The sequence below is a fragment of the Ascaphus truei genome, chromosome 2 (genome assembly GCF_040206685.1).
Source record: "Ascaphus truei isolate aAscTru1 chromosome 2, aAscTru1.hap1, whole genome shotgun sequence".
NCBI lineage: Eukaryota > Metazoa > Chordata > Amphibia > Anura > Ascaphidae > Ascaphus > Ascaphus truei.
In genome coordinates this window covers 347,745,641-347,753,082 of record NC_134484.1, presented here as the reverse complement: position 1 = coordinate 347,753,082, position 7,442 = coordinate 347,745,641, and the positions used below count along the sequence as shown (strand labels likewise).

The window sequence follows — 7,442 nt, the reverse complement described above, 5'->3', positions numbered from 1 at the left end:
ATTTTTGGTACCAGGAATATAAGAAATGGTATAGTTGAAACGGGAAAAAAAGAGGCCAACGGCCTGACGAGATCCTAATCGTCAAGCCCCCTCGATATACAGTAAATTTTTGTGATCGATGAGGATGGCAATAGGCTCCTTGGTACCTTCGAGAAGATGCCTCCACTCCTGAAGAGTCAATTTAATGGCCAATAGCGCACGATTCTCAACATCATAATTTCTCTCGACAGACGAGAATTTCAAAGTAAAAAAACCACAGGGATGGAGTTTTTATTGGGGAGAGGATCTCTGAGAGAGTACTGCACCGGCTCCCACATCCGAGGCGTCAACTTCTAATGTGAAGGGAAGTGAGGTATCAGGATGTCGTAGGAAAGGTGCAGAAACGAAGGCCTTTTTGAGAAACTCGAAGGCATCAATGGCTTCGGGAGGCCAAGACGTGGGGTCAGCACCTTTTTTAGTCAAGGCGGTGATGGGCAGAGCAATGGAAGAAAAATTACGGATGAATTTCCTGTAATAATTGGCAAAGCCAAGAAAACGCTGCACGGCCTTGAGAGAATTTGGCAGCGGCCAGTCGAGAACGGACTTCAATTTTTCTGGGTCCATAGAAAAACCTTGGTTAGAGATAATATAGCCTAAAAAGGCAATAGACGTTTGGTGGAACAAACACTTCTCCATCTCGGCGTATAGGCGGTTGGCATGGAGCCTAGAAAGTACCAATTTGGTATGGTGAATGTGCTCATCTAAGTCTTTAGAAAAAATGAGAATGTCATCCAAGTATACGATAACAAATGTTCCCAATACGTCTCGGAAGATATCGTTCATGAACTCTTGGAAAATGGCAGGAGCATTGCATAGCCCGAAGGGCATCACTAGATACTCATAATGTCCAGATCGCATATTAAACGCAGTTTTCCATTCGTCCCCTTCCCTTATACGAATGATATTATAGGCCCCTCTTAAATCGAGCTTGGAGAAGATAGAGGCTCCTTGGAGACGATCGAACAGTTCAGAGATTAGGGGAAGGGGATATCGATTTTTTACCGTGATTTTGTTGAGTCCGCGAAAGTCGATACAGGGTCTTAGCGATCCATCCTTCTTTTTTACGAAGAAGAAGCCTGCCCCAGTGGGGGAGGTAGAATTGCGGATGAATCTTTTCTCCAAATTTTCTTGGATGTAAGACGTCATAGCCTCAGTCTCAGGGACTGATAAGGGATATGATTTCGACTTCGGGAGGATGGTTCCTGGAATTAAATCAATAGAACAATCTTAGGGACGATGAGGAGGAAGTACTTCAGCTTATACTTTGTTGAAAACATCCAGGAACTCGTGATACTCGGTCGGAAGAATCGACAGGTTGGAAGGAACAGAGTCCACACCGGCGAGCACAGCAGCAGGAGGAGTAGTAGAGACTGGCTCGGCTGAGGAAGGCCATTGGATAGGTAAGGCGCTGGTCCAATCAATGTACGGATTGTGGAGCTGCAGCCAAGGCAATCCTAGAATAACCTGAACGGTAGGAGAATGGAAGATATCAAAAACTATTACCTCCTTATGGCCGTCGGCCAAGGTCAAAGTAAGAGGAATGGACTCCCAGATGATAAAGGCTGGCTGAAGCGGACGTCCATCGATAGCTTCGAGGCCAATGGGTGCTTTTCTCTTGACCAAAGGAATTTGGTTCTCAGTGGCGAAGGTATGATCCAAGAAGTTACCGCCAGATCCAGAGTCAATGAAGGCTTTCACTTCTAATAGAAGGTCAGGGCCCGCCAGCGTTACAGGAAGCATGAATTTCTTTGGTAGATCCTTAAGGAGAGAGGGGCAAGAAAAGATAGTACCCAGTAAAAGCCCCTCTACCTTTACTGGGTGTTCCCGTTTCCCGGCTTCAGGGAACAGTTCTGGAGGAGATGTTCTGGAGAACCACAGTAGAAACAGAGTCCCTTCTGACGACGTTGAATTCTCTCCGCAGCCCGAGGTTGCTGGCTACCGATTTGCATTGGTTCCGGGGCGTCCAATGCCAGGAAGGGCGAAGGAGAAGACCTGTGAGAGACAACCAGGGAAGAAAGAGAATGGGAACAGTGTCGCTCATGAAGTCGTTCCTGGGTGTGTTGATCTATTCGTACGCTGAGAGTAATCAGTTCTTCCAGAGAGGATGGCTGGGCGTGGGTTGCGAGATCATCTTTCAGGGTGTCAGACAAACCGTGCCAGTATGCGGCGGCAAGTGCCTCGTCATTCCATTGAGTCTCCGTGGCGAGGGTATGGAACTCTATCGCGTACTTGGCAGCAGATCTTCGAGCCTGTGAGATATGAAATAGAGAAAATGCAGCCGTAGTATCAAACACTGTTGGAATTCACGCCTAAATTTAGGGTAATCTTGGGTTAAAACCAGAGACAGAACATAAAACACAGACAAAGCTCAGTTTTAGCACATCCAGTGAAACTCATACACGGTACAATGCCTAAATATATATGTATAAATATCTATTAAGTAAAATGGTCTTTTAGTTTGACATTTTTGGCCAAAATTGTTGTAGGCCCCTGAGCCAACTTCACGGCAGACCACAATTCAGGGGTACCTAACGCTAATATAAATTCTTAATAACCCGTGTAATAACAGGAAGAATGATTTATAGTAAATCTGTCAATATTAGTTGCAAAGTTCTAAGTCTGATTGAAGCCTTTATTAACCTGTACATTACCAGGAAAAGCACTCTGTATTAGAGTTGTCACAACCATCCTGCAAGCAAACAAGTTCCCCTGTGTGGAAGATGCTATGGAGTGAGCCCTTAACCATTTAAATGTGGGAGGGGGTGAGCTTCAATTAAGTAGGAGGTTGCCACCCTCCACTCAGCCAAGACTAGCTGAAACACAATTGTGAAATATACTGGACACCTAACAAGCTTCTATTGAACCCCCAAAATTTGGGGGTTCAATAGGAGCTTGTTAGGTGTCCAGTATATTTCATAATCTTGGGTTAATTCAGCTTTGTTTTCCCAGAGGGTAGAGGCCCAAGCGAGGGCATCACCAGTGAGTAAGGCATGAATGTAAGCCACCTTAGAACGGCCAGTAGGAAACTGAGAGGGAGATATTTCAAAATGAACCTCGCATTGGTTTAGGAATCCGCGGCAAGTGAGAGGGTCCCCATCATACCGGTTGGGAGGTGGTATACGTGGTCCAGAATTAGCATAGGTCACAGAGACAGGGGGTGACAGAGCCACTGAAGTTTCCTGGATTGACAGTGTGGCAGTATGGCATGTAGCCGAGGTCAGGGAACAGTCCACACGTATAGTTTCAGGATAATGAAAACGTTCAGTGGCTTTATTTCTCCACAGCATAACATAACATGTGGGTACATTGTCCCTTTAAACAAAAACAAATCCTGCTCCACATTGGGAGAACTGACTAACACTCCAGGTCTATCTAGCAGGCTGGCTGGCTAAACCATTACCAAACCGTAAGTGTATTTTAAGCAGTCAGGAAAAACAAATGAACAATTCTTACTTTGGTTGAAGTAGTTAGTTTGGTGAATCCGTCTGGCTAGCAGCTCACATAGCAGCGTGCTCTGGTCTAAGGCAGCCAGCTACTGCCAGTAACAAGATCCTTTTCTACCTTGCTGGTTATCAGGTGTCAGCTTACCTCCTGATTATCTAGCTTCCTCCTGAGTTAACCTTCTGAGTGCTGGATGAAGCACTCAGACATATGTTTCCCAGGCATAACTGATAAGGGTTGACTTCACCCTTTCACATACCTCCCCTGTTTGTGTATGGCTAGGGTCCCACACGGCTGAAGCCCGACCCTCCACTCCTTCTCTTGACAAAAAATCAGCATTTCCATGGTCCTTTCCAGGTCTATGCTGTATATCAAAAGAGAAGGGTTGGAGGGCCATATACCACCTGGTCAACCTTGAGTTTGTGTCCTTCATGGTGTTTAACCATTTCAAGGGTGGATGGTCAGTGACCAGGGTGAAGTGTACTCCGGCGACATAATGTCTCAAGGCCTCAATTGCCCATTTTACAGCGAGGCACTCCTTCTCAATGACGGAATACCTCACTTCCCTTGGGAACAGCTTCCGGCTGATGAACAGAATGGGGTGTTCAACACCATCAAATTGCTGGGACAGCACTGCTCCCAGTCCTAACTCTGAGGCATCCGTCTGGATGATGAAGGGCTCTTTAAAATCTGGACTCCGAAGAGCGGGGCCCTCTGACAGGCACTTTTTTAGCATGTCAAAGGCGTCTTGGCACTCCGAAGACCATTTAACTTGGGTCGGGGCACTCTTTTTTGTCAGATCTGTTAGGGGTGCAGAAATCTCTGAAAAATTGGGGATAAACCGCCTGTAATACCCTGCTAACCCCAAAAGGGAGCGGACCTGTGTCTTTGTCTGTGGGGTGGGGACTTCCTTTATGGCGGCCACCTTGCTAGCTAGTGGCCTTACTATCCCTCCCCCAACAGCATAGCCCAAGTATTTTGTAGTGGATTTACCCAGGGCACAATTTTTGATTTGCAATGAGTCATATGTAGAAGCACATGCACACCGCTGGTAGGTGCTGGAGGGGGGTACTTATCTGCCGGTGCGCTGTATCCAGGGAGGTCCAGACATCCCAGAGGTACTTAAGCAAAGGAATGGAAGCAGGCACACGGTCTTTCTAAAGGTGCAGTTTATTGTGCCACCAAAGGTCCAACGTTTCGGCAAATAGATTGCCTTTATCAAGGAGAGGGCTACAGAACATGTTAAACATACCACAATATATACACAAATGGGTACTCACCCCCCCACGATCACTGCTGCCTTGCTCCTGGATGTCAACGCCCCCCATCGTGACGTCAGGGCGCCAGCGCGACGCAGCGTGATGACGTCATGCACCACCAGGGGAGGAGGAGACAGCCTCCCCAATGCCTGTAACAGGCTAAGATGGCTGTCCTGCAGGAAGCTGGAAACTCAGGGAGCCGCCCCCTCACTGGCAGCAGAGGCTCCCCTGGTGACGTCATCACGCCCTCACGGGGGAGGAGGGGGGGGCGGGCCTCAGGCATCAGACCTGCCCTGGAGTGAAAAAAAGACAGCCTGATGCCCAAGGAGGACTGAATGATCGTGCTGGGGTGAGAGCCCTTACATAAACAATCAAGTGTAATGTGACTACAGTTTTATTAAATAAAATAATCAAATAAAGTGTACAAACTAATAGTATAACCACAGTGTCATCTAATGCAGTGTATAAAAAATGGTGGAGGCTGTATTTATGCTAGCAGCATTACATATAGAATTAGAACCTGAAAGGATACATGATACATATAGATAAATGCATATACAGCAATCCTTAGAGGAGCATAATGTACATAATGGGTCGCAGGGGTCCACGGCGAGACGCACAGAGCCTTACAGAGTCCTTCTGCTACCTCCTGTTGAGAAAGCATTTGAAATTTTGTTGTTCATTCAGACCCCTGCCATTACTTGTCTGCAATGTGTGGATCCAATAAGCCTCACGCCTCAGTAAAAGGGTTTCTCTATCAGGGTATCCTTGTCTTGGTGCTATGTGTTCAATCCCCATCACTCTGAGGGATGACACATTGTGTCTGTGTTCAACACAGTGCTGTACCAGTACAGTAGGGTCCGTACCCTTACGTATCACACTTTTGTGTTCAATGTATCTCACTTTAAGCATGCGTGTAGTCTTGCCTACATAGACAAGACCACATGGGCACCTGATAATATACACCACAAATGTAGATCTACATGTAATACGATTATGAATAGTGATTTTTTTACCACTATGTGGATGACAAAATACATCCCCGGTAGTAAGACTGTTACACACTGAACAATTCATACACCGGAAGTTACCCTGTTTACCGCCTTCTAGGAAGTGGGGCGTATGGTAGTGGTCCTTGTTGTCAGCATGTATCAAGTTGTCTGACAAGTTTCTCCCTCTCCTATAAGCGATCAAGGGGGGTGTCTGACAACTAGCTGCTAACACCTCATCATTCTGCAGCAGGTGCCAATGTTTCCGGATAGTAAATCTGACAAAATTACTGGCCCTATTGTATGTGGTGGAAAATACAATGCGTTTCTCATCCTTAGTCGCCCTATTAGGAATCACCTCTCTGTTAAGGGCTGCATCAAGCACTGCCGGGGTATATCCCCTTTTAGTGAACCTTTCACGAAGGTCATCCATGGCCGGTGCTAGTTTGTCCTGTCGACTAGTGATCCTAGAAACCCTCACTTTTTGTGAGAAAGGTAGGGCATTGATGAGGGATGGGGGATGGTGACTGTCAGCACGTAACAGGGCATTTCTGTCAGTATCTTTCCTGTAAAGGTCTGTGTGGAACTCACCATTTTCTTGGGAAATCAGGACGTCTAGAAAGGATAATTGCTTAGAGCTCCAGACATTAGTAAGCTGTACAGGAGAAGGGAGATTGTGTAAATAATCAAAAAATGACAATAACTGGTCCTCAGTACCTGTCCACACAAAGATCTGTTCTTTGTGTGGACAGGTACTGAGGACCAGTTATTGTCATTTTTTGATTATTTACACAATCTCCCTTCTCCTGTACAGCTTACTAATGTCTGGAGCTCTAAGCAATTATCCTTTCTAGACGTCCTGATTTCCCAAGAAAATGGTGAGTTCCACACAGACCTTTACAGGAAAGATACTGACAGAAATGCCCTGTTACGTGCTGACAGTCACCATCCCCCATCCCTCATCAATGCCCTACCTTTCTCACAAAAAGGGAGGGTTTCTAGGATCACTAGTCGACAGGACAAACTAGCACCGGCCATGGATGACCTTCGTGAAAGGTTCACTAAAAGGGGATATACCCCGGCAGTGCTTGATGCAGCCCTTAACAGAGAGGTGATTCCTAATAGGACGACTAAGGATGAGAAACGCATTGTATTTTCCACCACATACAATAGGGCCAGTAATTTTGTCAGATTTACTATCCGGAAACATTGGCACCTGCTGCAGAATGATGAGGTGTTAGCAGCTAGTTGTCAGACACCCCCCTTGATCGCTTATAGGAGAGGGAGAAACTTGTCAGACAACTTGATACATGCTGACAACAAGGACCACTACCATACGCCCCACTTCCTAGAAGGCGGTAAACAGGGTAACTTCCGGTGTATGAATTGTTCAGTGTGTAACAGTCTTACTACCGGGGATGTATTTTGTCATCCACATAGTGGTAAAAAAATCACTATTCATAATCGTATTACATGTAGATCTACATTTGTGGTGTATATTATCAGGTGCCCATGTGGTCTTGTCTATGTAGGCAAGACTACACGCATGCTTAAAGTGAGATACATTGAACACAAAAGTGTGATACGTAAGGGTACGGACCCTACTGTACTGGTACAGCACTGTGTTGAACACAGACACAATGTGTCATCCCTCAGAGTGATGGGGATTGAACACATAGCACCAAGACAAGGATACCCTGATAGAGAAACCCTT

General features: G+C 46.1%; 1 long non-coding RNA gene across 1 annotated transcript; it reads right to left on the bottom strand.

The window, feature by feature from the left end:
• Nucleotides 1-4,632: 4,632 nt before the first annotated feature.
• On the bottom strand, nucleotides 4,633-6,442 carry LOC142487444 (uncharacterized). The gene is made up of 2 exons (XR_012799230.1): nucleotides 6,320-6,442; nucleotides 4,633-5,388 (listed from the first exon to the last, which is right to left on the bottom strand). It is a non-coding gene; the product is annotated as an uncharacterized LOC142487444 (long non-coding RNA).
• Nucleotides 6,443-7,442: the final 1,000 nt, after the last annotated feature.